A 22,112-nucleotide genomic window follows, 5' to 3' on the forward strand; every position below is an offset into this window, starting at 1 on the left:
TTCTTTTGAACGTACTATGTTACAAAATATATCAGGAAAAACTTTGACACATTTTTACCACACAAATATATTTTAGCGGCTTTAGGTTTGTCTTCCAATTTCAATGGTTTAGTCAAAACACTGTTTTATATCAATTTCTTTTCAAGAAATATCACATACATATAACTACATAGTGCGAAATGCACTTCGGTAACAGATTCAGATTCTTGTCAGTAGCAAATGTTTACCGATTCACTCAGTTATGGACAGAAAAATTGCCAAAAAATTGTAAACTCAAGTTATATAGTTGTTATATAGCTTGACAAAGTCATAGCATTTTGTAATTGTGAAAAATATAAGTTGCCAAGTCATTGCTCTGACTTGTGAAAATGAAAAATATTCAACTTCATGCAAGTTATCTTCCTACCAAATATGAAATACATCTGTCATCAAATAAAGGCTGTATGGGCAAAAGTGTAAAAATCTATTTTGAGCACTGGTGACCTTGACCAAACTGACCCCTAACTCTATCCAAAAGAAGAATATCATGTAAGTTATCTTCCTACCAAATATGAAATACATCTGTCAATAAATAAAGGCTGTATGGGCAAAAGTGTAAAAATCTATTTTTAGCACTGGTGACCTTGACCAAACTGACCCCTTACTCCAGCCAAAGGAAGAATACCACGCAAAATATCTTCCTACCAAATATGAAATACATCTGTCAATAAATAAAAACTGTTTTGGCAAAAGTGTAAAAATCTATTTATAGCACAAGTGACCTTTACCCACTGATCCTTACCACAATCAAAAGGATGAATACCATGCAAGTTATCTTCCTACCAAATATAAAATATATCTGTCACTTAATAAAGGCTGTATGAGTAAATGTGTAAAAATCTGTTTTAAGCACTGGTGACCTTGACCCAACTGCCCACTAACTCCATCAAAGTTTATGTTTCTATCAATTATAAATAACATCTGTCTATAGAATAAGGTCAATACACCTGTAAAAAATGTAAAAATCTATTTTTAACATTGGTGACCTTGACATTGGTAACATTGACCTTGGCCCAAATTCCCCCATACTACACCCAAAGAAGGAGGACCTCCCTTGGCATGTTTGTATTAAACTAAGACATCAACTAAAAAATAAAGGCTGTATGAGCAAAAATGTTTATATTTTTTTAAACCAGTGACCTTGACCTTGACCCTATAGACCGCTTACTCCACAAGAAATTAGAGGACGATCAAAGGTATCCACCTACTAAATATGCTTAAAATAGCTATGTTATTTAGGAATTGCTGGTCACATTGGTCTAAACCCTATCAACAATGACAAGCTGTTTTTCTCAGCAATAAATAAAGAAATAAATAATAAACATAACACTCATTGCAGAATATTTCTTTTCGATTTTAATGTAGAAGCAATTGAACGTATATAAATTTACAAAGTTAAAATGTATGCCATGTCTTTACAAATAACATGTTTGCAAAAAATGCGTTTATTATAGAACGTAAATTCTACATTTCTGTAAAACATGCAACGAAATAAAATATTAGGCTTTTCATTCTTGATTAAAACAAACAACTCTCCTTTGCTCTTCACTCCAAAATTGAGGTATGCATAAAAAACGTCAAACATTTATTACATTCTGATCTACACATTTTAACATGGTTTGACATATCTTCTGAAATATTTAATTTTTTTTTTTATTTTTCTGTATCGTATTCACTTTTCTTATGGGAATAATGGACGCTAAGAATATAAGCTTATTTCTGTCCCTTTTTATGTTGGAGCTTTCATGCAATTGATTGATCTTTGGTCCAAGATTCTTCGGGCAGGAGACATTGATCAATGAGACAAATTTATAGAAGGAAGCACACAACGCACACAACAAGCAAAATAAGACTTGTATTTATCAAAACCTTCTTTAGATTTCACAGGACTTTTGGAAATGAGAATTTTAAGTAAAAAAACGGCAACTTCAAAAACAGTATATCATCAGGCAATCTAGAAAAATAAACTATTTGCTAGTATTTTTAAGCTGGTTTTAAGAATTATGTGTATTCATCACAGCATTATGAGCCCCGGATTGAAATAAATATAAAACGTTAAAACGTTTACTAATTTATTTTTGAAAGTGGACTTAAAAATTGCATAACGTATTTACTTGTTCGCTGTAACGTATTAAATTATATTATTGAATGGTGATTATATTGGCATACTGTTTGTTTACACATTCTGTAGTAGCAGTAAATCCTTAACCATCGCTGATAAATTGTTATCGCCTTTGGCATGCATTCAATCTTATACTCCTATTTCAATATCTTTACATTAAAATTATTATAAGACTATAGAAACACAAATAAAACATTTTTTTTTATCTTGAACATATGCATAAACAAGTTGCTTTTAATAAAGCAGTAATGCTTTGTTTTCAACTATACTCAGCATTTTATTCGTTAATGCTGCTTAATATTTATTCTACTCACGCGACTGATATTGACAATAAGTGTAAATTTTATCATAATTATTATTCAATAAAAACAACAAATCTGACATATCTGACAATGTGTTGTGGATTAAACAAATTATATCTGCTTTGTTAACAGCCTGAAAGCAAATAGACTGATGATGACATAATTTTGTTTAAAGTACAAACACACATCACACAAAACCATACACATACAAAGAAAGAAGAAGGAGCACAGCTAAAACTCTGTCAAAACAATTGGCACGAGCTGATATTATTTAAAAATAACAGTGTTAATAATGTAAAGTTGCTTTCAATATTATTCAAGATTAAATTTTTAATAACGTTTGTTTAGTAATAAGTAAAGTGAACAGCAAAAGTTAATCTCGTCCAGGGAAACTTTTGGTTTGATGGTTTCATCATAATTTAACACTTAAGTAAATGAGATGAATTAATTGGTATCTGTTAAGACGCTTTTTCTTGAAAACTAGATAATTAACGGATCCTTAAACCTAATTAGCAATATTTACTCGAAGTTGCTGCTCACGGCAAAATTGTAAAGGATTCAGTGTGAATTTGTGTAAACAGTAATAAAATTATACGAATATTTTCTTATTCATAAAAAATGAAGAGTAAAATGTTACGAAAGTAAAAAAAATCGTGTTTTACATCCAACGTTTATCTGGTCTGTAAATGGTGAATATTAAATGGTATAATAAGGAATTACACAATTCTCTAAATACTGAAGCAAAGTTGCAATGGTACTTGAGAGTAAGAAAATGCAGACTTTAAACAAATGTCATTTGTGCATATCTTATTTCATATTGTTTATCTTGCACAGACTGCCAGTGGTTAATTTGCGTCTAACATGGCAACAGTGAAATTTTATAGAGTTATATTATAACCAAATTTAGAAATCACGAAGACGGATGATGCAAAAAATGAAATTCTGTATAAAGTTATTAGCGATGAGTTTAATTGACATTTTGATAAGATCGAAATATTTACATCCTGATTTGTTTGAATGTTGTGTCATGCTCTTGAATAATAATATTAATGATAATAATTATAATAATAATAATTATAATAATAATCATAAAAGACAACAAAAACGAACCCCCCCCACACACACACAAACATAAGAATATCCCCACTCAAAAATAAATAAATACAAAATTAACAATACCGATCCGAGCGGCTTGAATATCATTTGGATAAGATCAACATACTTCATCCTTGTTTGTTTGTATGTTGTTACATGATGTTGAATCTAAATTAGAGCAACAACAGTAGCAACAACAAAATACAGACACAAATAAGAATAAACCCAGCAAATTTTATTTGTATTTTATAGTGCTGGACTCAAAATGATTGGTGTGACATTATGAAGCAGAAATTAAGTGGTTTTAATATGTTTTTGCTAATGCAACTGAATTAAGTAAAACTTTAAAGAAATTTCTAGTATGTGTTGACGATGCAGATTCTTGAAAATTTGAAATCGTGTTATGCAAACATTTGCAAGTGGTGTATCAATCCATTGGTTGCAATTTTATGTTAAGAAATTAATCAAAATTGTTTACTAGGGTTTAAGCTTAGTTGAATCATTCTGCAAGACAAGAATAAAAACATTACCAGGTGATAAGTTTCCTAATTAGGAGAAATATTTTGTAATTTGTCGATGTTGCTGTCTTGTTATCCACACTAGTCATAGTGTACAAGAAAAGATTCTAAAACCACATGTAGATAGCCAATTTAAGTTCACATTTAAAGAATATATATAAATAAGGGAGACTGATTCTACCAAGCAAACTACCAATTCATTTGTCATACTCTAATGTTAAATTCCGTTAAACCGGTGCTAGGGTGCTTGATCTTGTGTTAGGTAATGATTTTCTTTACTTGTGAAATAAATAACAAGATTAGGTCCATATCAAAAACTTAAATACTGTAAGCAGCTTTATATGTTTTACTCGTTATATTAGGGGGCATTTCACTCGTAGTTGAAGTGTCTGGATAACAAAAAGAAGAGTTCCATAATTTTAGTATCAGTTCTTAAACAATGTATACCTGTAATTTATTTTGCTATTCTGAAAACTTAATACTTGAGGTATTTCTTTTTTTCCTATCATTTACACAATCGTAATGATACGTATGGCCGCGGGCTATAACAATCTATTGTAAAGAGTATAACAATGACCATTCAGTAACGGTTCATTTATAATCGATACAATTTTATCACCTTTCTAGTGACTGCCGTTCAATTCAAGTTTTCACACTTCACAATACAGACGTGAAAAATAAATTCTTTGCTGTTGTACATGTATATATGATTTATTTAATACACCTCTGACGCAGAAAGTACTTAAGTTTTTTATTCGTTACCTTGGTATAAACGCTTATCCTCCTATTCGCAGCACCCGCAAATAAGAAAACAGTTTTTTAATGGGGCCCGGGAAGAAAATTTCTTTTTTTTATAGTGACTATTTTGGGTTTAAAAAACTTTTAAAGTGCATTTTCACTGCATTTTGTATTTTTTGACAAATTTTTACATCCAAAATTTCAAAAAACCCAAAAAATGGCCAGAAAACGCATGCTGTTGATTTTAAAGATGTAAGGGGGCCAAATTTTAAAAAAAATTGCTTTTTAAAAAACCTTTTCTCGGTAAAAAAAAAGTAAAATTTTTTGAAAGGGGGTTACAAACTTTAAGATAGCAAAAAAAATCTACCAAAAGGCCCAAATATTGGTTTTTATGTGATATTTTTGCATGAAAGCAGAAAAACGATGTTTAGGAAAATGTTTTAAAATTTTTGAAAAAAGTGTTTTTTTGGGGCTCGGGCCCCAAAAAGGTTTTTGGGTTCCCAAAAGGAATGAATTAGAACGTTTTTGACTGGCTGACTATTGCAGATATAGTCATGATAAGTGTTTAGTATTGAACTATTGGATTTGTAACAACTGCAAAAAGATCAGGCAATAACATATAATATATTTTCAAAAGATGAGAACAAATGGCAGAACTCCTATTTTCAAAAGACTTCAGCAATCTCGTGTGGCTAAACCGGTAGGGTAGGGTTTGCGGTTTTATCTTAAATTTATGTTTGATTTCAGTCTAAATGCGACAGAGAAGGACATTGGACTACACTACTTGCTTCTTTTAAAATGTCCAGTAAATGGCCAAGGTCGTCCATCTACTGTAAACTCATTCGAAGAAGAGAAACCGTAACATACATAAAACAATGCAAAAAAGTATCATTGTTATTGTTTAAACAATTTCTTGGAGAATTGTTGTTGTTTAAACAATTTCTTTGAGAATATATTGACTAAAGACAATGAAGTAAAAGAAATAGTATTATAGACTTACGGATGTTGTTACCAATACCAAAAATACACTTGGACATTCTTAGTAAAGACTTGCAATGAAATATAATATAAGGATAACACAGGAACTCATACAATAATGCCATACTCAGATGGAGGTGGGCACAGTTCATAGTCAAATTGAACGGAAACTTAGAATCATCCTTACATATTCTCCAGCTTACTATGTTTGTTTGTTTGATTTGGTTTTACGTCACACCGACACAGTATAGGCCATATACGGCGACGTTGTAGCTTTACTGATTCCATAAGTTCTCTGGATAACTTCCTCACATAAAAGAATCCAAAGTCTCTGGCAGTATTCGAACCCAAAGTGGTGAGGCAAGTGCTTTGAAGTCAACGGCCACGGACGCTCCTAGCCAATCATGTAGAAGGTTTTTAAACTGCTCGCACGAGTTACCCATATGAGGTTCAATAACAAAAGGCATTATTTCGTAAAGAACGTTATGATATGGAAATCGTATGAAAGCATTAGACAGGAAAATACTTGTTACAACAATATGACTCGGTGCTTATGATTTTACACTTTTAGTGTTTGCTGAATACCTTTTTGTGTGTCATGAAGATTGGATTCGTCAATATAACTGTTTATAATATAAAGAGTAATAATGAGAGAAATGAAAAAAATGCTCATTTTATGGAATATTTTGTTTTCATTTTTCAGTATATATCTTGATTCAGGGTCATTTTCACTACAATTTTGAAATGTTTTTTGAAAAGTTAAAAGTTTAAACAACACTTTAAATCCAAGTGAATTGTCAAAAAGAGAACAAAATATGCAAAAATAGCACCTACTGTGTTAGTCACGCAATAAATTTGGTAATAAAAATTTTAAAATAGTTATTGATTGTATAACTTAAAAATAATCTCCTTCAAGGTTATCTAGTATTGTCTCAAATAAAAATAATAAAACTTTAAAATGTAATGTAATTTCAAGAATTTTCTGGTGAATATTGAAAATAATTTCAAAAATACACTGTTTCATGATTTTGGTCCCTAGGGAAGAATTTTCTGGTGAATATTGAAAATAATTTCAAAAATACACTGTTTCATGATTTTGGTCCCTAGGGATCATTGATTCAAACATTTAAGTATCAAGGATCCAATACTGCTTACGCCGTCTGGTTCTAAATGGAATGAGAATTGCCTCAGCTTTAAACAGTCTCAATCAAACCGACCCTGCAATGTCAACCAATGATATTTGTTCTAGCTACTCTCGATGGATGTCCTCTCTTTTATAACATTCAAACTTCAGTCAGCAGGTGATAACTGCTCTATGATGTGCTGTATTCAAATTCGAGCACTTACCCAGTGTTATATTGTGAATATTTACGCACGGTTACATATCTACTTTACTATGACTAAACACACGCATGTGAGATGTATGTCTATACTTCTATGTCTCAAATCACAATCACTTATTTTGATTAAGCAGTTACCTTTTGTTTTTTTATTGAGGTGACTGCCGTTAAAAATTGTCCCGTACTTCATTCTCTTCAGTGTTGTTATGTTTTTCTGGTCCTTCAGGTTCATTGATTCCAACACTTTTAAGTGTTGAAAATTGAGTAACGCTCAAGCCATTATGGGGGGGGGGGGGGGCGTTGAGGGATGTTGCACATTTTCATTATCCCTTATGTACAGACTCAATTAAACCGAGTCTGTAATTTCCATGTAATTTTGTTATGATTAATAACACTCTTATTAACCACTCTTCTTCCAAATTTAAACAATTATTTCGTCGATAAACAGTTAATGTTTTATATCAACATTACTGGTGAAAAGAAGTCAAAGCATGAATGAAAAAATATTTCAGATTTACCTTTCGATAAAGTACCAAATTAAAAGCACATTAGGAACCATAAGGTTTGTACATTTATAATCTACTAAGATATCTCTATTAAAGTAAAAATATGCTTTGATTCTGTGTAACATGTCATTCTTCAGACTTGGTAAAAGTTATCTACTAAAATTTGTTAAGTATTTTGTTTGTCTATCGTATTCGTTTTTCTCCTGGAATAATGGACAATTTAAGACTATAACCTCGTTTCATTGTTTTTGGAGCCTAGATGTAATTGATCGATCTGTGGACAGGAGACATTGTTCAATGAGAAAAATGTATACAAGGGAGAACACAGAAAGTAAAATATCAATGATCATTGCATTCATTAAAACCACGTTTCAGAATATTATTTTTCTCATGGAAATGCAATTTCAGTAAAATGGCACTTCAAGACACACATGATATTTTTAGGCTGATTTTAGGAATTATGTATATTGATCTAGCATCGATCAGCTAAACCACACTTCTAGGATTAACATATTGACTTTATTGGATAAGTTGAAGAAGCAAAATAAAAAAGATCAAAGTGGACTTTTACATAAATCTTTCAAGACGTATCTGCTTATTCTTTATTTGAAATATTGTTATGTCTTATCACCAAATGGTCAGCTTTTCCAGTTTGAATATGTTATTTTTAAAAATTGTAGTAAAAATGAACAATATATCATTATTCGCTGATAATTTTATTTATCGTCTTCGGCATGCATGCAAGTTGCATTTCAATATCATGATAGCTTACATTATTATCAGACCGTATTTACATAAAACAAACATATGAATTAACAAGTTTTTATGCAGACAAAATTTAAAATATCTTCAGAAGAAGTCTTGTGCCGATATCAACAAAAAAAACTCAACATTTTTTCATTAATGGTTCGTGCCAAAATATACATGTTATTCTACTCATGCAATTCATAAGTCACTAATTATTACCAATTAGGCTGAACGCTGTCATAATCATAATTTAGTTAAGACATCGAACTTGTTATAGCTGACAAATTGTCAGGATCAAAGAAATTATTTCTACGCTGTTTTGTTTTGTGTCCGGCTGTATTCCTTGTCGGTCGTCCTGTGTTGCTGGATTGGGTTGGGGAATGCGTTTATTAAATGCCACCCTTCCTTGTTGAACTTCATTTTCATTACTTTTTTTTTAATTTGAACATTATCAGAAATGCTGATGACATACTGTTGTTTAACACACAAACATACAAAAAAGAAAATAATAACGCAAATGTATATTGCGCAAATAAAATACTCACAAGCTGTTAATATATATTAAAAGAGAAAAAAAATCGTTTAAAAGAAGAACAAAAATATCTTGTCTAGAATCAACGTCAGCAAGTCTATTAGTAAAATGTTAGTGTATTCTTATTTAGATAACGATTTTAGCGTAATTATAACGTTCAGTTCAAAGGGACATAAATCGAGAGAAGTATTTGATTCAAACATATCTTACAAACATTTGTAAATTTTAGCCTTCCAAAAAGTCATTTAACTAAAGATAATGTTAGCATAGATGGATTGCTCAATAAGAAGTTTATCTAGAAAACTCATAAAGTCTGGACAATCGAAAGCAACAAAAACATAGGAATAACAGAAGACTCGGGAAAAATATAATGTGCAGAATCTCATTTTTCTCGCCCCCTAGCACCAACATTCACGGTACTTAAAGTATTGGGATAATCTTACAGCTACAAGACATCACTTATAACCTGTTGTTGTGAGTAAGCATTGAAGAATGGAAAACTTTTCAATGAAAGCAAAGCAAATGATTGACAACTGTAGACTGACTCCGAGTCTGTTCATAAGAGATTAAGTTATTTTCATGATTGTAGAGATTTATATCTAAGTAACTGCAGTCTTTTTTAAAAATGAATTCATCAGCATTTATAATTTTACTAACGTTAATATTTGATAATGTTGCCGTTGAGAAAAAGAGCGAAATGTGTCCATTCTAAGCTGTTATGATATAACTGTATATAATAGAACCTATTCAGAGAAAACATATTTATATTCCTTGCATTGATTCTTATATTGTCAATTGCTATTAGTTGGTTAAATAGTAATAGAAACCGTCTTGACGTTTCTTTTAGAGACATTATTCAGTTTAGCTTGAATACACTGATAAAAAGCAGACATAATTTCTTCCTAGACGGATTTGATCTGACTTTATGAATAACTTCAAAGACTTCTAAGGCAGTAAGATGCTGTTTTATTGTAGATTTAATTATCACACCTTTTTCCTTTGAATAAAAAAGTATTCTCTGTTTGATCTAACGTAAAATGTCATAGAAAATGTTTAATTTATGCCTTTTGAATGCTTCTTCACAGATGATTAAAATGAACAATACATGTTTAATTTGATATCAGAATAATAGTGATTCAAAATTTGAGAGCAGCTTAGCTTATTTTTGAAATAATTTAAATTTTGATTGACCTTTTCACGCATGACAATGTTAGAGTTAAAGACAATAAAATTGGGCTAAAATGATTATCTGTAACATACCAGTTTGTTTCATGTTTGTCTAATTGTCGTATATTATTTGAAATACATGACATAAGAAATTATTATCCCAAACTCATTCATAAAAATCTTCAATACATTACGCTACTGCTTCTGCTGCTACCAACAGTGTCGTGTTATCGCTAGTATAAACATTGCTAAAGAACAATTCACACCGTAGTTTTTCATATTAATCGGTTGACTATGTGACATCTCGTTTAATACACGGTCTTTAGTCAGTAAACGACTTTTTTAAAAAATGGGGGCTGGGCGGAGTTTGCAATTTAAAGTCCACACGTCATAACATGTGAAAAACCAATTCGCAATATTCAGTGCTGCTATTTTGAGCGGGATTCCGTTTTTTTCTGCATTTTTTTTCACATACTAATTGCTCATTCCTGATTGCGTCTTTTGTTTTTCGATATTATCGTTTTGTGAAAAACTCCATTCGGACAAACTAAATTACATTAGAAAGATACCCAGTTGTAAAAAACATTGTGCTATCTTTGGTACCTTTTCATTTTTTAAACATGCACAAAGTAAGAATTTCAATCTATTTGTTTTAACTAACATATACTCGTATACATTTTCCACATTGGTAAATGACACATTTAAACATTATATTTTAGTTTTATTTAAATGAAAAATTTGATGCAAACAAAATAGCAATGCTTATAAAATGATCAAAAGTATGTAATAAAAGACTGATTTTCACAAACATGCTATTTACTTAATTGTTGTACATTAAGGCTCTTAAACACGGGAACATGTTTATGACATGAATCTTGCGTGTCAATAAATCGTATATAACATAGAGCTACCTAGTTTATGTTTCATTTCAAACAGATTACTGGACCAATTAATTTAAAATTACATAATTAAATGTACGTATATAATGTTATAGTAACACTGTTTGAATATGAAAAGTTACTTATCTTACTCCGTAACTGAACACACATTGATTTCATGCGATTAATTTTATTTCTAACTGAAAAGCTATGCAAATTAAACAAACAAAAAGGAACATTCAACCTAATTTATCCATTAGTCAAATACTTTAATAACTAGAATTAAAAACTTATTTTAATATGCCCATTAAGTTAATGAGCAAATACGATTTTCTGCAGTCACAGACCACATACACATACTTTATAATTTGTTTTACATTCCCTTTCTGATGAAAAATACAATGACTCTTATACCATCGGTGCTTGGACCAATTTCTATGAACAAATTTACTATATGCTTTAAATTAAGGGATACATTCTTATTTCGGAAATTTTATTCACATTGTAAGATGCACCTAGTTATCATACATTTTCTGTATGTAGTGCGAAAAGTGGTCCAGCTTGTATTGAAAAGAAAGAAAACTAAACGAATTCTTACTACAAGTTCATTTATTTTAGTTAATGCACAATAAGAGACTCTACAAGTCTAAATGACATCTCATCCTTTAACGCTTTGACCATTGTTTAAAATCATAATTGATCGTTTTCGTGTCAAGTTTGCGCCACTCGTCATTCAGACAAAATAGAAAAAAATGAGACACGTTAGAGCAATTCCATGAAAAATAAAAACAACAACTTTGTGCTGCACGATGTTCAAGATTCGGAAATAGAACATCTCTGACTATACGGGGCGACTATTTACGGCATCCATAACAACGCTGATATGTTGATGCAAAAGTGCAAAAGAGAAAATATGAATACTTAAAGAACGTCCAAAACAGCAAAATTGTAAAATGTTTGAGGCTTGGTTTGATTGAGCCTCTTCTTGGATGGTACTGGAAAGAGCAAGGTACTGTTCATACGATCGAGATTAATTGAAAAGTGGCGTATGGTCCGCTAGTACCCAAAACGAGAAAGCAATGTGCTTTCTGAAGGCGATCAGAGGTTATGAAGCTTGCATATCATAGATAAACTGAAAAAGATCAATTTAAAAAGCAGGCAACATATCCTAAGGATGACTAAACAGTATCCAAGTATGATATACTGGAATCACGTTACTCGAAAAGCCAAAACATCAAGAACTTAAAGTACCACAAACTCAGCAATGTCGTGTTGAACTATCTTTCGCTAACAGAAATATAACATCTAACCGTGTTATTTGCCGCAACTGCAGACGGTTCCTGGGATATATTGTCGTTGCCTATAACTTCCATGTAAGTAAAACATATTCTCTTAAGATGTCAATTTACTTGCGTATCAGATAAAGCTATCAAGATCTGGTCATGTGCTTCTCAATTTGTGCCATGTGAATTTGAAGCGCTTTGCACTAGTGACTCTTTTGTAATATATAATTTCCCTGGCATACTTTCATTTTTTAAAGCCGTTTGTATGCAGGTTCGCTTAACCATTAAACGACCAACCTTATATATGACGCCTGGTGCTCCTAATGTAACATTAATAGAATTTGCACAAAATTGTTACCTTATTTGGTAGCGAATATTCCTATGGTGCCAAACAAAATATTATAACCTCTTTTTGAATACTTGTTACTAATTTTATGATGTACAATCTAGAGAATGAAGCAGCATTTCATGTACAGGTATAATGTACAGGCATATATAGGCTATAACACCTGAGACCAATCGCAACTAGTCGGCCCTTTCCGTCAGTCTTCGGATAAGGACCTCGAACACAATAGTATGAATACACAGAACGGATGCGGTATTTCGGTCTAACCTACGCTAAGAAACTAAACATGTAAACAAATAGTAATTTAATGCTGGGAGTTGTTGACAATTTTATTTCCAATATAGGTAGTAAAAGTCCACCTAAAATAAGTGAATTCAAAGGTACAAAAGCAAACAATACATTATTTATATATTTATTATCATGGTTGTAGAGACCGACAGTACAAAAAACCAACCTGTTGACATTTAGTCGGGTCTGTTTACAATTGAACATCCGTGGGCATATTTAAATAACAAATTGTTGTCAGACATATTTTCAAGCATAAGAGTACCGGAACAGACATAAGATGTCAAATATATACATTCGTTTTACATTATCTCTGTTTCTGTTTACATCTGAAACCACGTGGTAGAACTACTTTCAATCCGTATTGTTTCCGAGGTTATTATAGATAATAGCCGATGGAGTTCCGAATGACCTGAGACAGGAAAGGACGTCTAACTTGTACGTTACAGTACACGGGTTTCTTGTATTCAAAAATAAGTTGGGCATTTATTGTATAAGTAGACAAATGTAATATACAAGGATAGACGTGTTGCACATAACATAAACGTACGACGCTGGCTTTTCTGTAACTGAGTCCTTTTAAAGTTACATTTGCTGATATCCTGTGATAATAGAAATAATAGTCAGGAATCCGGTCTCGATTTATATTTATAAACATTTTCTCCATTAACGAAAGTCTGGAATTTGAATACAGTAAACAGTAATTGAATAACTTAAACTGATCGAATATTCCTCAGACATAAGCACATAATTTGAAATTCTATACAAATACAAGTTATTTCGTAATACAACTCATTGCTAAACAAGATTACAATAAATGTATGACTTGTTTCTTGAAAACGAAACATCTTACATCATTTATTTAAATAATCACAAGGGAAGTAAACGTTTCTCTGCATGCAATGTTGACGTCATACTTATGCTCCAGTGATTTACATTTTCTTTTGAACGTACTATGTTACAAAATATATCAGGAAAAACTTTGACAACCTTTTACCTTACAAATATATTTAAGCGGCTTTAGGTTTGTCTTCCAATTTCAATGGTTTAGTCAAAACACTGTTTTATATCAATTTCTGTTCATAGAAATATCACATACATATAACTACATAGAGCGAAATGCACTTCAGTAACATTTGGCATTTTTATCTTTTTATTTCTTTAACACATAGGAAAATATTTAAATTGATTCACACATGTAATTAAAGAACATGATTGCCCTAACAGAGAAAAGAAACAACTATAAACATATGTTAAAACATAGTATCAAAGCATTGAAACTAATATACTGATATAACATAGCTAGAATAAATTACCGCGGTTTAATTTTAATCAAGTTTTTTTAAATCTTACAAGTATATTTTAGACCCATAAAGACATGGTTGTTATGTTTACACATTCTTTAAGGCTAAGTGGTTAACACGCCAGCTATGTAATTTAAGAATTGCCAGCCACATTGGTCACAATGGTCATTGGCCACATTGTTTCCTCAGCAATTAATAAAGCAATACACTTAACACTCATTGCAGAGTATTTCTTTTCGACTTTAATGTAGAAAGCAACTGAACATATATCAATTTACAAAGTTAAAATGTATGTCATGTCTTTACAAATAACGTGTTTGTAAGGCTTTTCATTCTTCATTAAAACAAACAACTCTCCTTCGCTCTACACTCCAAAATTTAAATATGCATAAAAACGTCAAACATTTATTACATTCTGATCTACACATTTTAACATGGTTTGACATATTTTCTGAAATATTTTGAGTTGTTATACATTCCTGTATCGTATTCACTTTTATTATGGGAATAATTGACACTTTAAGAATATAAGCTTATTTCTGTCCCTTTTTTATGTTGACGCTTTCATGCAATTGATTGATCTTTGGTTCAAGATTCTTCGGACAGGAGACATTGATCAATGAGACAAATTTATAAACTTCAAACCACGTGCCTCTCACCGCTGTGGGTTCGAATCCCGACAGGGACTTTGGATTCTTTCATGTGAGGAAGCTATCCAGCTAGCTTACGGAACGTCGGTGGTTCTACTCAGGTGCCCGTTCGTGCCTGAAAAATGCACGGATGGGGCACCTGAGGTCTTCCTCCCCCAGTAAAGCTGGAACGTCGCCAAATGACTAATACTGTGTCGGTGTGACGTAAAGGCCAAATCAAACAAACAAACACATTTATAAAAGGAAGCACACAACGCACACAACAAGCGAAATAATCACAGAATTCTGGACTTGTAATTATCAAAACCCTCTTTAGATTAAAATTTTCACAGGACTGTTTCTTCATTGAAATGAGAATTTTTAGTAAAAAAAACGGCAACTTCAAAAACAGTACAGTATATCATCAGGCTATCTAGAAAAATAAACTAGTATTTTTACGCTGGTTTAAGGAATTATGTGTATTCATCACAGCATTATGAATCCCGGATTGAAATAAATATTATCTTTTAAAACGTTTATAAATTTATTTTTAAATTTGATTTTAAAAAATTGCATGACGTATTTACTTGTTTGCTGTAACGTATTAAATTCTATTATCAAATGGTGATTATATTTGCATACTGTTTGTTTACACATTTTGTAGTAGCAGTAAATCTTTAACCATCGCTGATAAATTGTTATCGCCTTTGGCATGCATTCAATGTTACACTCCTATTTCAATATCTTTACATTAAAATTATTATAAGACTATATTTACAGCAATATTTTCATTTTTTATATCTTGAACATATGCATAAACAAGTTGCTTTTCATAAAGCAGTCATCCTTTGTTTTCAACTATATTCAGCACTATTCGTTAATGCTGCTTTAATAGCATTAAGTCTACTCACGCGACTGATATTGTCAATAACTCGTCAATAAGTGTAAATTTTATCATAATTATTATTCAATAAAAACAACAAATTTGACATATCTGACAATGTGTTGTGGATTATTTTTTGTTTGTTTGTGTGTTTCATTTTACGCCTTTTCCCAACAGTATTTCAGTCATATAGATGGGTAGTTTCCTAACCATCGTTCCTGGAGAGTTACACCAGTACTAGACTACCTTCCACCGCGCTACACTACCAAAGCATCTCCCGGGGATCGAACCCACGCCAGAGAGGTAACTGGATTAGAAGTCATCGACTCTAACCCCTCGACCACGGAGGCGGCTAAACAAATTATATCTGCTTTGTTACGAGCCTGAAAGCAAATAGACTGATCATGACATAATGCTGTTTAAAGTTCAAACACACATCACACAAAACCATACACATACAAAGAAAGAAGAAGGAAAACACAGCTAAAACTCTGTCAAAACAATTGGCACGAGCTGGTATTATTTACAAATAACAGTGTTAATAATGTAAAGTTGCTTTCAATATTATTCAACATTTATTTTTTAATAACGTTTGTTTAGTAATAAGTAAAGTGAACAGCAAAAGTTAATCTCGTCCAGGGAAACTGTTGGTTTGATGGTTTCATCATAATTTAACACTTTAAGTTAATGATTTATAAGTAGCCGATAAATTAATGGTGTACGTCTGATAAGACTAGGTAATTAACGGATCATTAAACCTAATTAGCAATAACAACTCAGTTGCTGCTCAAGGCAAAATTGGAAAGGATTTAGTGTTAATTTGTGTAAACAGAAATAAAATAATACGAAGATTTTCTTATTCATAAAAATGAAGAGTTAGCGAGTGTAAAAAATATCGTGTTTTGCATCCAACATGCTTATCTTGTCTATCAAATGGTATTCATAAGGACTTACATAATTCTCTAAATACTGAAGCAAAGTTGTGTTGGCAATTGACAGTAAGAAAATGCAGACTCTAAACAAATGTCATTTGTGCATATCTGATTTCATATTGTTTATCTTGTACAGACTGCCAGTGGTGTATTTGCGTCTAACATGGCAACAGTGAAATTTTATAGAATTATTTAATAACCAAATCTAGATGTCACGAAGATGGATGAAGAAAAAAAATGAAATTCTTTATTAAAGAACGGTATGGAGTTATAAGCGATGAGTTTAACTGACATTTTGATAAGATCGAAATATTTAAATCCTGATTTGTTTAAAATTATCCCCACTCAAAAATAAATAAATACAAAAAGTAACAATACCGACCCCAGCGGCTTGAATATAATTTGAATAAGATCAACATACTTCATCCTTGTTTGTTTGTATGTTGTTACGTGAGGTAGAATCTAAATTAGAGCAATAACAGTAGCAACAACAAAATACAGACACATATAAGAATAGACCCAGCACAATATTTTTATGCTTTCTGTGTATTTTTTTCATATTTTCTATGTTATTCGTTGGGTACTTAGCTTAGGTTGACCACAGATGTTACACCCCTTATTATCTATCTTTCAATAAGAAGGTTGTTTTTGTAGGGTATCATTTTATTGAAAGTCAACTGTCTACATTTTTAATGTTTTTAACTTTTAGTTAACATTTAAGTAGTTTCAGTCTAGATCTTAACCACCATTTAATTTCCCATTTGTGGAATACGTATCTAAAAATTCATAGTTTAAGCCTATCTTACGAAATGTTTGGTCACAACACTAAATAATAGTTAGTGATGAAGTGATGAGAAAAGATAACAAATATGTTGTTTTAGATGATTATGTCAAAGACACGCAAATATTTCTATTTTCGCACACATACTGCCCTTAATACCATGTCAACATCAAGTTAACATGTGTATGATGTGAACATCGCGTGATTATGTTTTTCTCTTTAATATAAAGTGTATTAACCATAATGATTCTAAAAATACACTGCAAAGCTGATGTTTCATTTCAAATAAATAACCGGACCAAGAGATTATTGCAGACTTGTATTATCGAAGTGACCACTATTTTAAATCAATGAATATACTTCAAATTCCATATCAGAGCATGCATTGATACTCCATATCAGTTGTATAAAAATAGCAACAAAAATACGTTGTCAAATTAAATCTGAAACACTTTAAAGCTACATTAAATAAATATGTAAAATTATTTTGCCGTCTGCCTAAAAACCAAGCATTCTACAGTTTCATTAACCTTTTTAACAATAATGTTGTATATTTCATCAAATACTATTCATAAATTAGGATTTTAAACGGAAAACCCCACGGTAACACTAAAGTTCGTATACGAATTTTAACATGTAAATGAAGACTATAATCAGCTCTTGTATGCGCTACGTCACCGTGTTATAGCTGCTATCCGGAACACAACAAATATGAGATTTTCTTGTGCAAACACACTTTAACCGTTTTAGATTCACGGTGCACTAGGCCTGGGGTTCAGAAAAAAGAAATCATCTTATAAAAAAGATTAAATTTGTATGAAAACATCCGTTACCATGCGGAAAATTACCGTTAAATTAGGACTTCTACTTATAGTCATGTTTGTTGATTTGATATTGATGTACATTTGATCCGAAGGCGGAGTTTCTCATGCAAACTGAAATTGTACTTTCAATTTCGCCACAATGACGTTGCACCCTTTTTATGCTTATAAAACCTATTTTGGTTGTCTGGACACCAAAGTAAGATCTGGGGTCGTTATAAAACCCAATTTGTTAATGAAATGTCGCTATTTCTGTTTTTATGAAATTTATTTAATGTAGCTTTAAATACACATCGGCAAAAGTAGAGACCTGACAGTGTAGTATATTTCATTATTATTTTCAGGAAATCGATTTGTTTGATTGTTTGTTTGGATTTTTACAGCAAGTCAACACATAACTGGCCATATCGTGCCGAATGCTATAATAGGCTATACATGTTATTTAATGTTTTGTAAATGACAATAAAAATGTCAATTAGATCCTAGAGTACAAGTTTATCTCTTTCAAATAATCAATGATGTTTTCGATGGAATTGTATTATAGAGTTCTTTTAGTGAGTTAACATGATAAAATCTATTACGGGCCTGTGAAAAATCATGACATTTAAGAAGAAAATGTTTGATTACAAGCTACACAGAAAGGGGCATTGCCATTCGTGAGGAGATAAGAGTGGGTAATCTAGTGTGTCCAATTCGGCATCGAAGACGGAACTATTTGATGACACATCAAGAGTTTATCGTTAAAGTTTTTAAAAACGGCATTGTTCCAATTTGCTTTATAGCCGATCTAAAATCACAAGGCAGGCAACAAAAAGTCAGTTAGTTGAAAATTTGATGATTGTTTAACTAAAGCATCTACTTTTTATTTCCTTGTATACCTACATGACTTGGAATTCAATGTAATTTGAAAACAGATTTTGTTTTAAATACATTATGAAATTTTTAATGGATATTAAAACAGAAAGCGAGTCAAAAAAATATCACAAATTTATCATGGGTATGCTGTACTATGTATGACAATGCTAAATATATGGCTTTTGCTTCTGCGGTAAAAATTGATGCATTTTCTGGTTACTACATACTAGATGTAAAATTATTTCCAAACGCAGGTGCACCCACTTTGCAACCTTCTTTTGAACCGTCCGTATAAATATGTATAAAATCTTCATGTTCTTCCTTAATTTCTAGAAATGTAAAAACGAATGTTGGGCATGAAAAAGAGATGCATGCACAACATTGATATGCATTTTGTTGTTTATTAATTATGTTTGTTAAGTTTGTTATATTACGCTAGTTCTAAGGAAAGGGTCAACTTCAATTTATCAATTTTGTGGCTTTAACGATCTGACTACGTGCAGATAGCCTGCAACATTTTACAATTTTGCCGTGTTGGGCTTTCTTTAGGGATTCTGTTTTCCACTATTTCATCGTCATATCCGTGTTATTTGTGCCGTGTGGCGGCTGCAAAAAGTCTCCCCGTACATTTAATCAATGATGTTATATTTTCGATCCTTGAAGATCGTTCAGCACGACATTATTGTTGTGTATACATTTTACATGGTATTTTCAGTTTCTTGTATTTGGCCTTTTTCAATTTTGGTGGTTCCATTCTTTTACTTGGGGACCATACGCCGCTTTTCATGGAATGACACTAATGTGTCACATTGAATGTTCCATGATAACCGCCGTATGAAACATCTGCGGATGTTTCTAAATTCAAAATGTCACCATTTTAGGGTTTAAATTCTGCTTAAGCCGGTGCTAGGGGGCGTGGACGGTAACTTGCACTTTCCATTACCGTCCATGAACAGACTCAATCAAACCGAGCCTGCAACATTTTACAATTTTGCCGTGTTGGGCTTTCTTTAGGGATTCTGTTTTCCACTATTTTTTTAATCATTTTATTAACAGTTTTAAAATGCATGCGATTTTTTCTTTTAATTCAGTATCGGTTGTGGTCACCTCTGGTTCTAAGTAGTGCGTCAACAGCGAAGATGCGTACAGACAAAGTTTGTCATGCGAAAGGATTTCAGCCTTTAGTTAAAGAAAAAAAATACGTAAAGGAAGTCCAAGAAGAGCACCACAAATCCGTACACGAAAAGTAATTTCGTGTGGTCATCCGATGATGATGACTTTGCTTAGATATTTGTACCAGACTTCAAAAAATGTATAACATGTGGGTCAAAACTTGGGAATTAACGTTATACGGCAGCACGTTATACTTTGTTAAATGTGACAAGAAGCACATGTACATGGTGTACATAGGATAATGTTTATTACACTCTGCAAATGAGCAGTGATGCATTATGGGTAAGTAAATTTTTTTTCAAGCGTCTTATTGACACGGATCAAAATATTGCCCGATGTACCCCCCAATATATTTAAATACTTTTTTTTATTTAATAATGTGAATCCCCCCGGAGACTAATACGGGATATTGCCGCCATTGCATGGTATTGACGTTGGCTGCAGCTAAGCGAGCGCGAGTTGTCCTCGCCGTGTGAGAAAGGGCGTTGTCTTGTTGAAAAACACAATGGGACCGTTTCTTTACATAAACGGAATAGCCTCGGCATTCAAGACTTCGTTGATGTAACTCTTGGCGTTTAAGTTGCCGTGTATAACAATAAGCCGGGGCTTTTGTCCACCAATTATCCCGCCCCATACCATGACGCTTACACCACCGAAACGATCATGCTGTCTAACACAGACAGGTGCAAACTGTTCGCCCTTTCGACGGTAAATTCTTACACTGCCGTCGGCAAGACTGAGATTGTAACGAGACCCGTCTGAAAACAGGACGGTATTCCAGTCAAGTGATAGCAATGTGCCCTTTTTGTTTCCAATACCAGCAAGTCAAAGGAAAAAAAATGATTGGTGCTCTCACTTGGCTCTTTGAAACTCTTTGATTGGTTTGTATTACAATTTTAATTAAAGAGAAAATATGAAAGTAAAGTTTAACTCACAATTATCCACGCTACAACTATCACAAATGTCCTCAAGTTTAACTCAGAGTTCGAAATTCAATTGTCCACAATTCAAATTTAATCAATGTCCACAGCAGAATAAAAACAATAATTATGTCCAAAATGTCCCACACAGAATTACAGAATCCAAACTTATACATTTCTATGTTAGCAGTACAATAGCACACAATCAGTATATCAATATCACAAATAAGCACACACCCTGAAGTACAAACATTCATCATATATATACTATCAATGAACAATCTAGAATACTAAACTACTTGGGAAAGATATTCCAGAATGAACATGAACAGAACTTTCTAGGAAGAAGATGAATGAACATGAAAAAATATATAAACAAACTAAATTATTAAAAGTGATACTGGCATGAGTAGGTATCGAACCCACGACATCGCGATTATCAATCATGCGCTCTACCTACTGAGCTATTCAGGACACATGTAAAAAAAAGCCTATATACATAACAGATTTTGTTTTGTTGCCGTGAAGCCGAAAACTATATTCCACTGTTTCATTGATGACCAGAATAGCTTTGTGAAAGCAATTGATGTATATATGTTCTTCAAATGCTTTTGTTGTTGGTAAAAGTTTGTATAATACTGTTTAAAGTGAAATAGAGTTGGGTCTATATATTTTGAGCAGTTCTTTTCAATATATTGAAATTTTGATTTTATCAAACCACTGGCAAGGAGTCTAGGACACCAAACAAAAACAGGATGGCAACAAGGACAAATCACGTACTAGTAGTTATTATAAATAATTACAAATAGTAAATCAAGAGATATTAAAGACAAATTATTAAAAGGCCAACAAAAATAATAAGGATACATGGGAAGAGGGCAAAAAATGAAAAACTAGGACAAAGTGATGATACAATTAAGAACATAAAAAGTATGTCT

The sequence above is a fragment of the Ruditapes philippinarum genome, unplaced genomic scaffold, assembly GCF_026571515.1.
Source record: "Ruditapes philippinarum isolate M1 unplaced genomic scaffold, ASM2657151v2 ctg189_1_1_1_1, whole genome shotgun sequence".
Classification (NCBI taxonomy): Eukaryota; Metazoa; Mollusca; class Bivalvia; order Venerida; family Veneridae; genus Ruditapes; species Ruditapes philippinarum.